The sequence below is a fragment of the Schistocerca gregaria genome, unplaced genomic scaffold, assembly GCF_023897955.1.
Source record: "Schistocerca gregaria isolate iqSchGreg1 unplaced genomic scaffold, iqSchGreg1.2 ptg000486l, whole genome shotgun sequence".
Lineage (NCBI taxonomy): Eukaryota > Metazoa > Arthropoda > Insecta > Orthoptera > Acrididae > Schistocerca > Schistocerca gregaria.
The window spans coordinates 634583-653828 of record NW_026061895.1 but is presented as its reverse complement, the minus strand read 5'-3'; positions in this window follow the sequence as shown (position 1 = coordinate 653828).

Below are 19246 nucleotides of genomic sequence, written 5' to 3'. Positions count from 1 at the left end.
GTTTTCGTCACTTGGTATCGAATCGACTTAAAGCCAGATCGTAACATTGGCCGCTCTTCTCTCTGAAACGGATGTACTTATCGTCTGCAAAGCTATGTCGCGTGCTGCGGTATGCGGATACACTAAAATCACCATAGTAGAACACAGATGAAGCTTCTAAGTTGATGTAATAGCCAGTAAGAAGTACTACAATTCAAGTTTTAAGTATTGATTACTGACCTTTTAGCTGCCTTGGTGCCTTGGACATGAGGTGGGACCTTGAGATTCTGCATGAAAGGAGGACTAGCAGCCGAGTTGCACGGGAGAATGTGAAAAGTGTTCACATGTAGTAAAAACCTGAGATATCCGTCCGTTTTCGTCATTTGTTATCGAATCGACTTATAGCCAGATCGTCACATTGGCCGCTCTTCTCTCTGAAACGGTTGTACTTATCGTCTGCAAAGCTGTGTCGCGTGCTGCGGTATGCGGAGACACTAAAAGCACCATAGTAGAACACAGATGAAGCTTCTAAGATGATGTAATAGCCAGTAAGAAATAGTACAATTCAAGTTTTAGATATCGTTATTGACTTTTTAGCTGGCTTTGGTGCCTTGGACAGCATGAAAGGAGGACTAGCAGCCGAGTTGCACGGGAGAATGTGAAAAGTGTTCATATGTAGTAAAAACCTGAGAAATCCGTCCGTTTTCGTCATTTGTTATCGAATCGACTTTTAGCCAGATCGTCACATTGGCCGCTCTTCTCTCTGAAAGCTATGTCGCGTGCTGCGGTATGTGGAGACACTGAAAGCACCATAGTAGAACAGAGATGAAGCTTCTAAGTTGATGTAATAGCCAGTAAGAAGTAGTAGAATTCAAGTTTTAGGTATTGAATATTGACTTTTTAACTGGCTTTGGTGCCTTGGACATGAGCTAGGACCTTAAGATTCTGCATGAAAGGAGGACTAGCAGCCGAGTTGCACGGGAGAATGTGAAAAGTGTTCATATGTAATAAAATCCTGAGAAATCCGTCCGTTTTCGTCATTTGTTATCGAATCGACTTAAAGCCAGATCGTCACATTGGCTGCTCTTCTCTCTGAAACGGTTGTACTTATCTTCTGCAAAGCTATGTCGCGTGCTGCGGTATGTGGACACACTAATAGCACCATAGTAGAACAGAGATGAAGCTTCTAAGTTGATGTAATAGCCAGTAAGAAGAAGTAGAATTCAAGTTTTAGGTATCGATTATTGACTTTTTAGCTGGCTTTGGTGCCTTGGACATGAGCAAGGACCTTAAGATTCTGCATGAAAGGAGGACTAGCAGCCGAGTTGCACGGGAGAATGTGAAAAGTGTTCATATGTAGTAAAAACCTGAGAAATCCGTCCGTTTTCGTCATTTGTTATCGAATCGACTTAAAGCCAGATCGTCACATTGGCCTCTCTTCTCTCTGAAACGGTTGTACTTATCGTCTGCACAGCTATGTCGCGTGCTGCTGTATGCTGAGACACTAAAAGCACCGTAGTAGAACACAGATGAAGCTTCTAAGTTGACGTAATAGCCAGTAAGAAGTTAGGTATCGATTATTGACTTTTTAGCTGGCTTTGGTGCCTTGGACATGAGCTAGGACCTTAACATTCTGCATGAAAGGACGACTAGCAGCCGCGTTGCTCGGGAGAATGTGAAAAGTGTTCATATGTAGTAAAAACCTGAGAAATCCGTCCGGTTTCGTCATTTGTTACCGAATCGACTTAAAGCCAGATCGTCACATTCGCCGCTCTTCTCTCTGAAACGGTTGTACTTATCGTCTGCAAAGCTATGTCGCGTGCTGCGGTATGCGGAGACACTAAAAGCACCATAGTAGAACACAGATGAAGCTTCTAAGTTGATGTAATAGCCAGTAAGAAGTAGTCCAATTTTAAATTTTAGGTATCGATTATTGACTTTTTTGCTGGCTTTGGTGCCTTGGACATGAGCTAGGACCTTAAGATTCTGCATAAAAGGAGGACTAGCAGCCCAGTTGCACGGGAGAATGTGAAAAGTGCTCATATGTAGTAAAAACCTGAGAAATCCGTCCGTTTTCGTCATTTGTTATCGAATCGACTTAAAGCCAGATCGTCACATTGGTCGCTCTTCTCTCTGAAACGGTTGTACTTATCGTCTGCAAAGCTATGTCGCGTGCTGCGGTATGCGGAGACACTAAAAGCACCGTAGTAGAACACATATGAAGCTTCAAAGTTGATATAATAGCCAGTAACAAGTAGTACAGTTCAAGTTTTAGGTATCGATTATTGACTTTATAGCTGGCTTTGGTGCATTGGACATGAGCTAGGACCTTAACGTTCTACATGAAAGGAGGACTAGCAGCCGAGTCGCATGGGAGAATGTGAAAAGGGTTCATATGTAGTAAAATCCTTGTAAATCCGTCCGTTTTCGTCATTTGTTATCGAATCGACTTATAGCCAGATCGTCACATTGGCCACTCTTTTCCGTGAAACGTTTGTACTTATCGTCTGCAAAGCTATGTCGCGTGCTGCGGTATGCGGAGACACGAAAATCATCATAGTAGAACACAGATGAAGCTTCTAAGTTGGTGTAATAGCCAGTAAGAAGTAGTACAGTTCAAGTTTTAGGTATCGATTATTGACTTTTTAGCTGGCTTTGGTGCTTTGGACATGAACTAGGACCTTGAGATTCTGCGTGAAAGGAGGACTAGCAGCAGAGTTGCACGGGAGAATGTGAAAAGTGTTCGCATGTAGTAAAAACCTGAGAAATCCGTCCGTTTTCGTCATTTGTTATCGAATCCACTTAAAGCCAGATCGTCACATTGGCCGCTCTTCTCTCTGAAACGGTTGTGCTTATCGTCTGCAAAACTATGTCGCGTGCTGCGGTATGCGGAGAAACTAAAAGCACCGTAGTAGAACACAGATGAAGCTTCTAAGTTGATGTAATAGCCAGTAAGAAGTAGTACAGTTCAAGTTTTAGGTATCGATTATTGACTTTTTAGCTGGCTTTGGTGACTTGGACATGAGCTAGGACCTTAAGATTCTGCATGATAGGAGGACTAGAAACCGAGTTGCACGGGAAAGTGTGAAAAGTGTTCATATGTAGTAAAAACCTGAGAAATCCGTCCGTTTTCGTCATTTGTTATCGAATCGACTTTTAGCCAGATCGTCACATTGGCCGCTCTTCTCTCTGAAACGGTTGTGCTTATCGTCTGCAAAAGTATATCGCGTGCTGCGGTATGCGGAGAAACTAAAAGCACCGTAGTAGAACACAGATGAAGCTTCTTAGTTGATGTAATAGCCAGTAAGAAGTAGTCCAATTCAAGTTTTAGGTATAGATTATTGACTTTTTAGCTGGCTTTGGTGCCTTGGACATGAGCTAGGACCTTAAGATTCTGCATAAAAGGAGGACTAGCAGCCCAGTTGCACGGGAGAACATGAAAAGTGTTCACATGTAGTAAAAACCTGAGACATCCGTCCGTTTTCGTCATTTGCTATCGAATCGACTTAAAGCCAGATCGTCACATTGGCCGCACTTCTCTCTGAAACGGTTGTACTTATCTTCTGCAAAGCTATGTTGCGTGCTGCGTTATGTGGAGACACTAAAAGCACCATAGTTGAACAGAGATGAAGCTTCTAAGTTGATGTAATAGCCAGTAAGAAGTAGTAGAATTCAAGTTTTAGGTATTTATTGTTGACATTTTAGCTGGCTTTGATGCCTTGGACATTAGCTAGGACCTTAAGATTCTGCATGAAAGGAGGACTAGCAGCCGAGTTGCACGGGAGAATGTGAAAAGTGTTCATATGTAATAAAAACCTGAGAAATCCGTCCGTTTTCGTCATTTGTTATCGAATCGACTTAAAGCCAGATCGTCACATTGGCCGCTCTTCTCTCTGAAACGGTTGAACTTATCGTCTACAAAGCTATGTCGCGTGCTGCGGTATGCGGAGACACTAAAAGCACCATAGTAGAACACAGATGAAGCTTCTAATTTGATGTAATAGCCAGTAAGAAGTAGTACAATTGAATTTTTAGTTATCGATTACTGACTTTGTAGCTGGCTTTGATGCCTTGGACATGAGCTAGGACCTTCAGATTCTGCATGAAAGGAGGTCTAGCAGCCGAGTTGCACGGGTGAATGTGAAAAGTGTTCGCATGTAGTAAAAACCTGAGAAATCCGTTCGATTTCGTCATTTATACTTATCGTCTACAAAGCTATGTCGCGTGCTGCGGTATGCGGAGACACTAAAAGCACCATAGTAGAACACAGATGAAGCTTCTAAGTTGATGTAATAGCCAGTAAGAAGTAGTACAATTGAAGTTTTAGGTATCGGTTATTGACTTTTTAGCTGGCTTTGGTGCCTTGGACATGAGCTAGGACCTTAAGATTCTGCATGAAAGGGCTAGCTGCCGAGTTGCACGGGAGAATGTGAAAAGTGTTCATATGTAGTAAAAACCTAAGAAATCCGTCCGTTTTCGTCATTTGTTATCGAATCGTCTTAAAGCCAGATCGTCACATTGACCACTCTTCTCTCTGAAACGGTTGTACTTACCGTCTGCAAAGCTATGTCGCGTGCTGCGGTATGCGGAGACACTAAAAGCACCATGGTAGAACACAGATGAAGCTTCTAAGTTGATGTAATAGCCAGTAAGAAGTAGTACAATTGAAGTTTTAGTTATCGATTACTGACTTTGTAGCTATCTTTGATGCCTTGGACATGAGCTAGGACCTTAAGATTCTGCATGAAAGGAGGACTAGCAGCCGAGTTGCACGGGAGAATGTGAAAACTGTTGATATGTAGTAAAAACCTGAGAAATCCGTCCGTTTTCGTCACTTGGTATCGAATCGACTTAAAGCCAGATCGTAACATTGGCCGCTCTTCTCTCTGAAACGGATGTACTTATCGTCTGCAAAGCTATGTCGCGTGCTGCGGTATGCGGATACACTAGAATCACCATAGTAGAACACAGATGAAGCTTCTAAGTTGATGTAATAGCCAGTAAGAAGTACTACAATTCAAGTTTTAAGTATTGATTACTGACCTTTTAGCTGCCTTGGTGCCTTGGACATGAGGTAGGACCTTGAGATTCTGCATGAAAGGAGGACTAGCAGCCGAGTTGCACGGGAGAATGTGAAAAGTGTTCACATGTAGTAAAAACCTGAGATATCCGTCCGTTTTCGTCATTTGTTATCGAATCGACTTATAGCCAGATCGTCACATTGGCCGCTCCTCTCTCTGAAACGGTTGTACTTATCGTCTGCAAAGCTGTGTCGCGTGCTGCGGTATGCGGAGACACTAAAAGCACCATAGTAGAACACAGATGAAGCTTCTAAGATGATGTAATAGCCAGTAAGAAATAGTACAATTCAAGTTTTAGATATCGTTATTGACTTTTTAGCTGGCTTTGGTGCCTTGGACAGCATGAAAGGAGGACTAGCAGCCGAGTTGCACGGGAGAATGTGAAAAGTGTTCATATGTAGTAAAAACCTGAGAAATCCGTCCGTTTTCGTCATTTGTTATCGAATCGACTTTTAGCCAGATCGTCACATTGGCCGCTCTTCTCTCTGAAAGCTATGTCGCGTGCTGCGGTATGTGGAGACACTAAAAGCACCATAGTAGAACAGAGATGAAGCTTCTAAGTTGATGTAATAGCCAGTAAGAAGTAGTAGAATTCAAGTTTTAGGTATTGAATATTGACTTTTTAACTGGCTTTGGTGCCTTGGACATGAGCTAGGACCTTAAGATTCTGCATGAAAGGAGGACTAGCAGCCGAGTTGCACGGGAGAATGTGAAAAGTGTTCATATGTAATAAAATCCTGAGAAATCCGTCCGTTTTCGTCATTTGTTATCGAATCGACTTAAAGCCAGATCGTCACATTGGCCGCTCTTCTCTCTGAAACGGTTGTACTTATCGTCAGCAAAGCTATTTCGCGTGCTGCGGTATGCGGAGACACTAAAATCACCATAGTAGAACACGGATGAAGCAACTAAGTTGTTGTAATAGCCAGTAAGAAGTAGTCCAATTCAAATTTAGGTATCGATTATTGACTTTTTAGCTGGCTTTGGTGACTTGGACATGAGCTAGGACCTTAAGATTCTGCATGAAAGGAGGACTAGCAACCGAGTTGCACGGGAGAATGTGAAAAGTGTTCATATGTAATAAAAACCTTAGAAATAAGTCCGTTTTCGTCATTTGTTATCGAATCGACTTAAAGCCAGATCGTCACATTGGCCGCTCTTCTCTCTGAAACGGTTGAACTTATCGTCTACAAAGCTATGTCGCGTGCTGCGGTATGCGGAGACACTAAAAGCACCATAGTAGAACACAGATGAAGCTTCTAAGTTGATGTAATAGCCAGTAAGAAGTAGTACAATTCAAGTTTTAGGTATCGGTTATTGACTTTTTAGCTGGCTTTGGTGCCTTGGACATGAGCTAGGACCTTAAGATTCTGCATGAAAGGAGGACTAGATGCCGAGTTGCACGGGAGAATGTGAAAAGTGTTCATATGTAGTAAAAACCCAAGAAAACCGTCCGTTTTCGTCATTTGTTATCGAATCGTCTTAAAGCCAGATCGTCACATTGACCGCTCTTCTCTCTGAAACGGTTGTACTTATCGTCTGCAAAGCTATGTCGCGTGCTGCGGTATGCGGAGACATTAAAAGCACCATAGTAGAACACAGATGAAGCTTCTAAGTTGATGTAATAGCCAGTAAGAAGTAGTACAATTCAAGTTTTAAGTATTGATTATTGACCTTTTAGCTGCCTTGGTGCCTTGGACATGAGCTAGGACCTTAAGATTCTGCATGAAAGGAGGACTAGCTGCCGAGTTGCACGGGAGAATGTGAAAAGTGTTCATATGTAGTAAAAACCCAAGAAATCCGTCCGTTTTCGTCATTTGTTATCGAATCGTCTTAAAGCCAGATCGTCACATTGACCGCTCTTCTCTCTGAAACCGTTGTACTTATCGTCTGCAAAGCTATGTCGCGTGCTGCGATATGCGGAGACACTAAAAGCACCATAGTAGAACACAGATGAAGCTTCTAAGTTAATGTAATAGCCAGTAAGAAGTAGTACAATTCAAGTTTTAGATATTGATTATTGACTTTTTAGCTGGCTTTGATGCCTTGGACATGATCTAGGACCTTAAGATTCTGCATGAAAGAAGGACTAGCAGCCGAGTTGCCCGGGAGAATGTGAAAAGTGTTCATATGTAGTAAAAACCTGAGAAATCCGTCCGTTTTCGTCATTTGTTATCGAATCGACTTTTAGCCAGATCGTCACACTTGCCGCTCTTTTCTCTGAAACGGTTGTACTTATCTTCTGCAAAGCTATGTCGCGTGCTGCGGTGTGTGGAGACACTAAAAGCACCATAGTAGAACAGAGATGAAGCTTCTAAGTTGATGTAATAGCCAGTAAGAAGTAGTAGAATTCAAGTTTTAGGTATTGATTATTGACTTTTTAGCTGGCTTTGGTGCCTTGGACATGAGCTAGGACCTTAAGATTCAGCATGAAAGGAGGACTAGCTGCCGAGTTGCACGGGAGAATGTGAAAAGTGTTCATATGTAATTAAATCCTGAGAAATCCGTCCGTTTTCGTCATTTGTTATCGAATCGACTTAAAGCCAGATCGTCACATTGGCCGGTCTTCTCTCTGAAACGGTTGTACTTATCGTCTACAAAGCTATGTCGCATGCTGCGGTATGCGGAGACACTAAAAGCACCATAGTAGATCACAGATGAAGCTTCTAAGTTGATGTAATAGCCAGTAAGAACTAGTACAATTCAAGTTTTAGGTATCGGTTATTGACTTTTTAGCTGGCTTTGGTGACTTGGACAAAAGCTAGGACCTTAAGATTCTGCATGAAAGGAGGACTAGCTGCCGAGTTGCACGTGAGAATGTGAAAAGTGTTCATATGTAGTAAAAACCCAAGAAATCCGTCCGTTTTCGTCATTTGTTATCGAATCATCTTAAAGCCAGAACGTCACATTGACCGCTCTTCTCTCTGAAACGGTTGTACTTATCGTCTGCAAAGCTATGTCGCGTGCTGCGGTATGCGGAGACACTAAAATCACCATAGTAGAACACAGATGAAGCATCTAAGTTGATGTAATAGCCAGTAAGAAGTAGTCCAATTGAAGTTTTTGGTATCGATTATTGACATTTTAGCTGGCTTTGGTGACTTGGACATGAGCTAGGACCTTAAGATTCTGCATGAAAGGAGGACTAGCAGCCGAGTTGCACGGGAGAATGTGAAAAGTGTTCATATGTAGTAAAAACCTGAGAAATCCGACCGTTTTCGTCATTTGTTATCGAATCGACTTAAAGCCAGATCGTCACATTGGCCGCTCTTCTCGCTGAACGGTTGTACATATCGTCTGCAAAGCTATGTCGCGTGCTGCGGTATGCGGAGACAAGAAAATCTTCATAGTAGAACACAGATGAAGCTTCTAAGTTGATGTAATAGCCAGTAAGAAGTAGTACAATTCAAGTTTTAGTTATCGATTATTGACTTTTTAGCTGGCTTTGATGCCTTGGACATGAGCTAGGACCTTAAGATACTGCATGAAAGGAGGACTAGCAGAGGAGTTGCACGGGTGAATGTGAGAAGTGTTCATACGTAGTAAAAACCTGAGAAATCCGTCCGTTTTCGTCATTTGTTATCGAATCGACTTAAAGCCAGATCGTCACATTGGCCGCTCTTCTCTCTGAAACCGTTGTACTTATCGTCTGCAAACCTACGTCGCGTGCTGCGGTATGGGGAAACACTAAAAGCACCATAGTAGAACACAGATGAAGCTTCTAAGTTGATGCAATAGCCAGTAAGAAGTAGTAGAATTCAAGTTTTATTTATCGATTTTTGACTTTTTAGCTGGCTTCGGTGTCTTGGACATGAGCTAGGACCTTAAGATTCTGCATGAAAGGAGGACTAGCAGCCGAGTTGACGGGAAAATGTGGAAAGTGTTCATATGTAGTAAAAACCTGAGAAATCCGTCCGTTTTCGTCATTTGTTATCGAATCGACTTAAAGCCAGATGGTCACATTGGCCGCTCTTCTCTCTGAAACGGTTGTACTTATGGTCTGCAAAGCTATGTCACGTACTGCGGTATTCGGAGACACTAAAACACCATACTAGAACACAGATGAAGCTTCTAAGATGATGTAATAGCCAGTAAGAAGTTGTACAATTCAATTTTTAGGTATCGGTTATTGACTTTTTGGCTCGCTTTGGTCCCTTGGACATGAGCAAGGACCTTAAGATTCTGCATGAAAGGAGGACTAGGAGCAAAGTTGCACGGGAGAATGTGAAAAGTGTTCATATGTAGTAAAAACCTGAGAAATCCGTCCGTTTTCGTCATTTGTTATCGAATCGACTTAAAGCCAGATCGTCACATTGGTCACTCTTCTCTCTGAAACGGTTGTACTTGTTGTCTGCAAAGCTGTGTCGCGTGCTGCGGTATGCGGAGACACTAAAAGCACCATAGTAGAACACAGATGAAGCTTCTAAGATGATGTAATAGCCAGTAAGAAATAGTACAATTCAAGTTTTAGATATCGTTATTGACTTTTTAGCTGGCTTTGGTGCCTTGGACAGCATGAAAGGAGGACTAGCAGCCGAGTTGCACGGGAGAATGTGAAAAGTGTTCATATGTAGTAAAAACCTGAGAAATCCGTCCGTTTTCGTCATTTGTTATCGAATCGACTTTTAGCCAGATCGTCACATTGGCCGCTCTTCTCTCTGAAAGCTATGTCGCGTGCTGCGGTATGTGGAGACACTAAAAGCACCATAGTAGAACAGAGATGAAGCTTCTAAGTTGATGTAATAGCCAGTAAGAAGTAGTAGAATTCAAGTTTTAGGTATTGAATATTGACTTTTTAACTGGCTTTGGTGCCTTGGACATGAGCTAGGACCTTAAGATTCTGCATGAAAGGAGGACTAGCAGCCGAGTTGCACGGGAGAATGTGAAAAGTGTTCATATGTAATAAAATCCTGAGAAATCCGTCCGTTTTCGTCATTTGTTATCGAATCGACTTAAAGCCAGATCGTCACATTGGCCGCTCTTCTCTCTGAAACGGTTGTACTTATCGTCAGCAAAGCTATTTCGCGTGCTGCGGTATGCGGAGACACTAAAATCACCATAGTAGAACACGGATGAAGCAACTAAGTTGTTGTAATAGCCAGTAAGAAGTAGTCCAATTCAAATTTAGGTATCGATTATTGACTTTTTAGCTGGCTTTGGTGACTTGGACATGAGCTAGGACCTTAAGATTCTGCATGAAAGGAGGACTAGCAACCGAGTTGCACGGGAGAATGTGAAAAGTGTTCATATGTAATAAAAACCTTAGAAATAAGTCCGTTTTCGTCATTTGTTATCGAATCGACTTAAAGCCAGATCGTCACATTGGCCGCTCTTCTCTCTGAAACGGTTGAACTTATCGTCTACAAAGCTATGTCGCGTGCTGCGGTATGCGGAGACACTAAAAGCACCATAGTAGAACACAGATGAAGCTTCTAAGTTGATGTAATAGCCAGTAAGAAGTAGTACAATTCAAGTTTTAGGTATCGGTTATTGACTTTTTAGCTGGCTTTGGTGCCTTGGACATGAGCTAGGACCTTAAGATTCTGCATGAAAGGAGGACTAGATGCCGAGTTGCACGGGAGAATGTGAAAAGTGTTCATATGTAGTAAAAACCCAAGAAAACCGTCCGTTTTCGTCATTTGTTATCGAATCGTCTTAAAGCCAGATCGTCACATTGACCGCTCTTCTCTCTGAAACGGTTGTACTTATCGTCTGCAAAGCTATGTCGCGTGCTGCGGTATGCGGAGACATTAAAAGCACCATAGTAGAACACAGATGAAGCTTCTAAGTTGATGTAATAGCCAGTAAGAAGTAGTACAATTCAAGTTTTAAGTATTGATTATTGACCTTTTAGCTGCCTTGGTGCCTTGGACATGAGCTAGGACCTTAAGATTCTGCATGAAAGGAGGACTAGCTGCCGAGTTGCACGGGAGAATGTGAAAAGTGTTCATATGTAGTAAAAACCCAAGAAATCCGTCCGTTTTCGTCATTTGTTATCGAATCGTCTTAAAGCCAGATCGTCACATTGACCGCTCTTCTCTCTGAAACCGTTGTACTTATCGTCTGCAAAGCTATGTCGCGTGCTGCGATATGCGGAGACACTAAAAGCACCATAGTAGAACACAGATGAAGCTTCTAAGTTAATGTAATAGCCAGTAAGAAGTAGTACAATTCAAGTTTTAGATATTGATTATTGACTTTTTAGCTGGCTTTGATGCCTTGGACATGATCTAGGACCTTAAGATTCTGCATGAAAGAAGGACTAGCAGCCGAGTTGCCCGGGAGAATGTGAAAAGTGTTCATATGTAGTAAAAACCTGAGAAATCCGTCCGTTTTCGTCATTTGTTATCGAATCGACTTTTAGCCAGATCGTCACACTTGCCGCTCTTTTCTCTGAAACGGTTGTACTTATCTTCTGCAAAGCTATGTCGCGTGCTGCGGTGTGTGGAGACACTAAAAGCACCATAGTAGAACAGAGATGAAGCTTCTAAGTTGATGTAATAGCCAGTAAGAAGTAGTAGAATTCAAGTTTTAGGTATTGATTATTGACTTTTTAGCTGGCTTTGGTGCCTTGGACATGAGCTAGGACCTTAAGATTCAGCATGAAAGGAGGACTAGCTGCCGAGTTGCACGGGAGAATGTGAAAAGTGTTCATATGTAATTAAATCCTGAGAAATCCGTCCGTTTTCGTCATTTGTTATCGAATCATCTTAAAGCCAGAACGTCACATTGACCGCTCTTCTCTCTGAAACGGTTGTACTTATCGTCTGCAAAGCTATGTCGCGTGCTGCGGTATGCGGAGACACTAAAATCACCATAGTAGAACACAGATGAAGCATCTAAGTTGATGTAATAGCCAGTAAGAAGTAGTCCAATTGAAGTTTTTGGTATCGATTATTGACATTTTAGCTGGCTTTGGTGACTTGGACATGAGCTAGGACCTTAAGATTCTGCATGAAAGGAGGACTAGCAGCCGAGTTGCACGGGAGAATGTGAAAAGTGTTCATATGTAGTAAAAACCTGAGAAATCCGACCGTTTTCGTCATTTGTTATCGAATCGACTTAAAGCCAGATCGTCACATTGGCCGCTCTTCTCGCTGAACGGTTGTACATATCGTCTGCAAAGCTATGTCGCGTGCTGCGGTATGCGGAGACAAGAAAATCTTCATAGTAGAACACAGATGAAGCTTCTAAGTTGATGTAATAGCCAGTAAGAAGTAGTACAATTCAAGTTTTAGTTATCGATTATTGACTTTTTAGCTGGCTTTGATGCCTTGGACATGAGCTAGGACCTTAAGATACTGCATGAAAGGAGGACTAGCAGAGGAGTTGCACGGGTGAATGTGAGAAGTGTTCATACGTAGTAAAAACCTGAGAAATCCGTCCGTTTTCGTCATTTGTTATCGAATCGACTTAAAGCCAGATCGTCACATTGGCCGCTCTTCTCTCTGAAACCGTTGTACTTATCGTCTGCAAACCTACGTCGCGTGCTGCGGTATGGGGAAACACTAAAAGCACCATAGTAGAACACAGATGAAGCTTCTAAGTTGATGCAATAGCCAGTAAGAAGTAGTAGAATTCAAGTTTTATTTATCGATTTTTGACTTTTTAGCTGGCTTCGGTGTCTTGGACATGAGCTAGGACCTTAAGATTCTGCATGAAAGGAGGACTAGCAGCCGAGTTGACGGGAAAATGTGGAAAGTGTTCATATGTAGTAAAAACCTGAGAAATCCGTCCGTTTTCGTCATTTGTTATCGAATCGACTTAAAGCCAGATGGTCACATTGGCCGCTCTTCTCTCTGAAACGGTTGTACTTATGGTCTGCAAAGCTATGTCACGTACTGCGGTATTCGGAGACACTAAAACACCATACTAGAACACAGATGAAGCTTCTAAGATGATGTAATAGCCAGTAAGAAGTTGTACAATTCAATTTTTAGGTATCGGTTATTGACTTTTTGGCTCGCTTTGGTCCCTTGGACATGAGCAAGGACCTTAAGATTCTGCATGAAAGGAGGACTAGGAGCAAAGTTGCACGGGAGAATGTGAAAAGTGTTCATATGTAGTAAAAACCTGAGAAATCCGTCCGTTTTCGTCATTTGTTATCGAATCGACTTAAAGCCAGATCGTCACATTGGTCACTCTTCTCTCTGAAACGGTTGTACTTGTTGTCTGCATAGCAATGTCGCGTGCTGCGGTATGCGGAGACACGAAAGTCATCATAGTAGAACACAGATAAAGCTTCTAAGTTGATGTAATAGCCAGTAAGAACTAGTACAATTCAAGTTTTAGGTATCGATTATTGACTTTTTAGCTGGCTTTGGTGCCTTGGATATGAGCTAGGACCTTACGATTCTGCATGAAAGGAGGACTAGCAGCCGAGTTGCACGGGAGAATGTGAAAAGTGTTTATATGTAGTAAAAACCTGAGAAATCCGTCCGTTTTCGTCATTTGTTATCGAATCGACTTAAAGCCAAATCGTCACATTGGCCGCTCTGCTCTCTGAAACGGTTGTACTTATCGTCTGCAAAGCTATGTCGCGTACTGCGGTATTCGGAGACACTAAACGCACCATAGTAGTACACAGATGAAGCTTCTAAGATGATGTAATAGCCAGTAAGAAATAGTACAATTCAAGTTTTAAATATCGTTATTGACTTTTTAGCTGGCTTTGGTGCCTTGGACATGGGCTATGACCTTAAGATTCTGCATGAAAGGAGGACTAGCAGCCGAGTTGCACGGGAGAATGTGAAAAGTGTTCATATCTAGTAAAAACCTGAGAAATCCGTCCGTTTGCGTCATTTGTTATCGAATCGACTTAAAGCCAGATCGTCACATTGGCCGCTCTTCTCTCTGAAACCGTTGTACTTATCGTCTGCAAAGCTATGTCGCGTGCTGCGATATGCGGAGACACTAAAAGCACCATAGTAGAACACAGATGAAGCTTTTAAGTTGATGTAATAGCCAGTAAGAAGTAGTACAATTCAAGTTTTAGATATTGATTAGTGACTTTTTAGCTGGCTTTGGTGCCTTGGACATGATCTAGGACCTTAAAATTCTGCATGAAAGAAGGACTAGCAGCCGAGTTGCCCGGGAGAATGTGAAAAGTGTTCATATGTAGTAAAAATCTGAGAAATCCGTCCGTTTTCGTCATTTTTTTATCCAATCGAGTTAAAGCCAGATCGTCACATTGGCCGCTCTTCTCTCTGAAACGGTTGTACTTATCGTCTGCAAAACTATGTCGCGTGCTGCGGTATGCGGAGAAACTAAAAGCACCGTAGTAGAACATAGATGAAGGTTCTAAGTTGATGTAATAGCCAGTAAGAGGTAGTCCAATTCAAGTTTTAGGTATCGATTATTGACTTTTTAGCTGGCTTTGGTGCCTTGGACATGAGCTAGGACCTTAATATTCTGCATAAAAGGAGGACTAGCAGCCGAGTTGCACGGGAGAATGTGAAAAGTGATCATATGTAGTAAAAACCTGAGACATCCGTCCGTTTTCGTCATTTGTTATCACATCGACTTAAAGCCAGATGGTCACATTGGTCGCTCTTCTCTCTGAAACGGTTGTACTTATCGTCTGCAAAGCTATGTCACGTACTTCGGTATTCGGAGACACTAAAAACACCATAGTAGAACACAGATAAAGCTTCTAAGTTGATAATAGCCAGTAAGAACTAGTACAATTCAAGTTTTAGGTATTGATTATTGACTTTTTAGCTGGCTTTGGTGCCTTGGACATGAGCTAGGACCTTAAGATTCAGCATGAAAGGAGGACTAGCTGCCGAGTTGCACGGGAGAATGTGAAAAGTGTTCATATGTAATTAAATCCTGAGAAATCCGTCCGTTTTCGTCATTTGTTATCGAATCATCTTAAAGCCAGAACGTCACATTGACCGCTCTTCTCTCTGAAACGGTTGTACTTATCGTCTGCAAAGCTATGTCGCGTGCTGCGGTATGCGGAGACACTAAAATCACCATAGTAGAACACAGATGAAGCATCTAAGTTGATGTAATAGCCAGTAAGAAGTAGTCCAATTGAAGTTTTTGGTATCGATTATTGACATTTTAGCTGGCTTTGGTGACTTGGACATGAGCTAGGACCTTAAGATTCTGCATGAAAGGAGGACTAGCAGCCGAGTTGCACGGGAGAATGTGAAAAGTGTTCATATGTAGTAAAAACCTGAGAAATCCGACCGTTTTCGTCATTTGTTATCGAATCGACTTAAAGCCAGATCGTCACATTGGCCGCTCTTCTCTCTGAAACCGTTGTACTTATCGTCTGCAAACCTACGTCGCGTGCTGCGGTATGGGGAAACACTAAAAGCACCATAGTAGAACACAGATGAAGCTTCTAAGTTGATGCAATAGCCAGTAAGAAGTAGTAGAATTCAAGTTTTATTTATCGATTTTTGACTTTTTAGCTGGCTTCGGTGTCTTGGACATGAGCTAGGACCTTAAGATTCTGCATGAAAGGAGGACTAGCAGCCGAGTTGACGGGAAAATGTGGAAAGTGTTCATATGTAGTAAAAACCTGAGAAATCCGTCCGTTTTCGTCATTTGTTATCGAATCGACTTAAAGCCAGATGGTCACATTGGCCGCTCTTCTCTCTGAAACGGTTGTACTTATGGTCTGCAAAGCTATGTCACGTACTGCGGTATTCGGAGACACTAAAACACCATACTAGAACACAGATGAAGCTTCTAAGATGATGTAATAGCCAGTAAGAAGTTGTACAATTCAATTTTTAGGTATCGGTTATTGACTTTTTGGCTCGCTTTGGTCCCTTGGACATGAGCAAGGACCTTAAGATTCTGCATGAAAGGAGGACTAGGAGCAAAGTTGCACGGGAGAATGTGAAAAGTGTTCATATGTAGTAAAAACCTGAGAAATCCGTCCGTTTTCGTCATTTGTTATCGAATCGACTTAAAGCCAGATCGTCACATTGGTCACTCTTCTCTCTGAAACGGTTGTACTTGTTGTCTGCATAGCAATGTCGCGTGCTGCGGTATGCGGAGACACGAAAGTCATCATAGTAGAACACAGATAAAGCTTCTAAGTTGATGTAATAGCCAGTAAGAACTAGTACAATTCAAGTTTTAGGTATCGATTATTGACTTTTTAGCTGGCTTTGGTGCCTTGGATATGAGCTAGGACCTTACGATTCTGCATGAAAGGAGGACTAGCAGCCGAGTTGCACGGGAGAATGTGAAAAGTGTTTATATGTAGTAAAAACCTGAGAAATCCGTCCGTTTTCGTCATTTGTTATCGAATCGACTTAAAGCCAAATCGTCACATTGGCCGCTCTGCTCTCTGAAACGGTTGTACTTATCGTCTGCAAAGCTATGTCGCGTGCTGCGATATGCGGAGACACTAAAAGCACCATAGTAGAACACAGATGAAGCTTGTAAGTTGATGTAATAGCCAGTAAGAAGTAGTACAATTCAAGTTTTAGATATTGATTAGTGACTTTTTAGCTGGCTTTGGTGCCTTGGACATGATCTAGGACCTTAAAATTCTGCATGAAAGAAGGACTAGCAGCCGAGTTGCCCGGGAGAATGTGAAAAGTGTTCATATGTAGTAAAAATCTGAGAAATCCGTCCGTTTTCGTCATTTTTTTATCCAATCGAGTTAAAGCCAGATCGTCACATTGGCCGCTCTTCTCTCTGAAACGGTTGTACTTATCGTCTGCAAAACTATGTCGCGTGCTGCGGTATGCGGAGAAACTAAAAGCACCGTAGTAGAACATAGATGAAGGTTCTAAGTTGATGTAATAGCCAGTAAGAGGTAGTCCAATTCAAGTTTTAGGTATCGATTATTGACTTTTTAGCTGGCTTTGGTGCCTTGGACATGAGCTAGGACCTTAATATTCTGCATAAAAGGAGGACTAGCAGCCGAGTTGCACGGGAGAATGTGAAAAGTGATCATATGTAGTAAAAACCTGAGACATCCGTCCGTTTTCGTCATTTGTTATCACATCGACTTAAAGCCAGATGGTCACATTGGTCGCTCTTCTCTCTGAAACGGTTGTACTTATCGTCTGCAAAGCTATGTCACGTACTTCGGTATTCGGAGACACTAAAAACACCATAGTAGAACACAGATAAAGCTTCTAAGTTGATAATAGCCAGTAAGAACTAGTACAATTCAAGTTTTAGGTATCGATTATTGATTTTTAGCTGGCTTTGGTGCCTTGGACATGAGCTAGGACCTTACGATTCTGCATGAAAGGAGGACTAGCAGCCGAGTTGCACGGGAGAATGTGAAAAGTGTTTATATGTAGTAAAAACCTGAGAAATCCGTCCGTTTTCGTCATTTGTTATCGAATCGACTTAAAGCCAAATCGTCACATTGGCCGCTCTGCTCTCTGAAACGGTTGTACTTATCGTCTGCAAAGCTATGTCGCGTACTGCGGTATTCGGAGACACTAAACGCACCATAGTAGAACACAGATGAAGCTTCTAAGTTGATGTAATAGCCAGTAAGAAGTAGTACAACTAAAGTTTTAGATATTGATTATTGACTTTTTAGCTGGCTTTGGTGCCTTGGACATGAGCTAGGACCTTAAGATTCTGCATAAAAGGAGGACTAGCAGCCGAGTTGCACGGGAGAATGTGAAAAGTGTTCATATGTAGTAAAAACCTGAGACATCCGTCCGTTTTCGTCATTTGTTATCGAATCGACTTAAAGCCAGATCGTAACATTGGCCGCTCTTCTCTCTAAAACGGTTGTACTTATCGTCTGCAAAGCTGTGTCGTGTGCTGCGGTATGCGGAGAAACTAAAAGCACCGTAGTAGGACATTGATGAAGGTTCTAAGTTGATGTAATAGCCAGTAAGAAGTAGTCCAATTCAAGTTTTAGGTATCGATTATTGACTTTTTAGCTGGCTTTGGTGCCTTGGACATGAGCTAGGACCTTAAGATTCTGCATAAAAGGAGGACTAGCAGCCGAGTTGCACGGGAGAATGTGAAAAGTGTTCATATGTAGTAAAAACCTGAGAAATCCGTCCGTTTTCGTCATTTGTTATCGAATCGACTTAAAGCCAGATCGTCACATTGGCCGATCTTCTCTCTAAAACGGTTGTACTTATCGTCTGAAAAGCTATGTCGCGTGCTGCGGTATGCGGAGACACTAAAATCACCATAGTAGAGCACAGATGAAGCATCTAAGTTGATGTAATAGCCAGTAAGAAGTAGTCCAATTCAAGTTTTAGGTATCGATTATTGAATTTTTAGCTGGCTTTGGTGACTTGGACATGAGCCAGGACCTTACGATTCTGCATGAAAGGAGGACTAGCAGCCGAGTTGCACGGGAGAATGTGAAAAGTGTTCATATGTAGTAAAAACCTGAGAAATCCGTCCGTTTTCGTCATTTGTTATCGAATCGACTTAAAGCCAGATCGTCACATTGGCCGCTCTTCTCTCTGAACGGTTGTACTTATCGTCTGCAAAGCTATGTCGCGTACTGCGGTATTCGGAGACACTAAACGCACCATAGTAGAACACAGATGAAGCTTCTAAGATGATGTAATAGCCAGTAAGAAATAGTACGATTCAAGTTTTAGGTATCGATTATTGACTTTTTAGCTGGCTTTGGTGCCTTGGACATGAGCTAGGACCTTAAGATTATGCATGAAAGGAGGACTAGCACCCGAGTTGCACGGGAGACTGTGAAAAGTGTTCATATCTAGTAAAAACCTGAGAAATCCGTCCGTTTGCGTCATTTGTTATCGAATCGACTTAAAGCCAGATCGTCACATTTGCCGCTCTTCTCTCTGAAACCGTTGTACTTATCGTCTGCAGAGCTATGTCGCGTGCTGCGATATGCGGAGACACTAAAAGCACCATAGTAGAACACAGATGAAGCTTTTAAGATGATGTAATAGCCAGTAAGAAGTAGTACAATTCAGTTTTTAGGTATCGATTATTGACTACTTAGCTGGCTTTGGTGCCTTGGACATGAGCCAGGACCTTAAGATTCTGCATGAAAGGAGGACTAGCAGCCGAGTTGCACGGGAGAATGTGAAAAGTGTTCATCTGTAGTAAGAACCTGAGAAATCCGTCCGTTTTCGTCATTTGTTATCGAATAGACTTAAAGCCAGATCGTCACATTGGCCACTCTTCTCTCTGAAACGGTTGTACTTATTGTCTGCAAAGTTATGTCGCGTGCTGCGGTATGCGGAGAC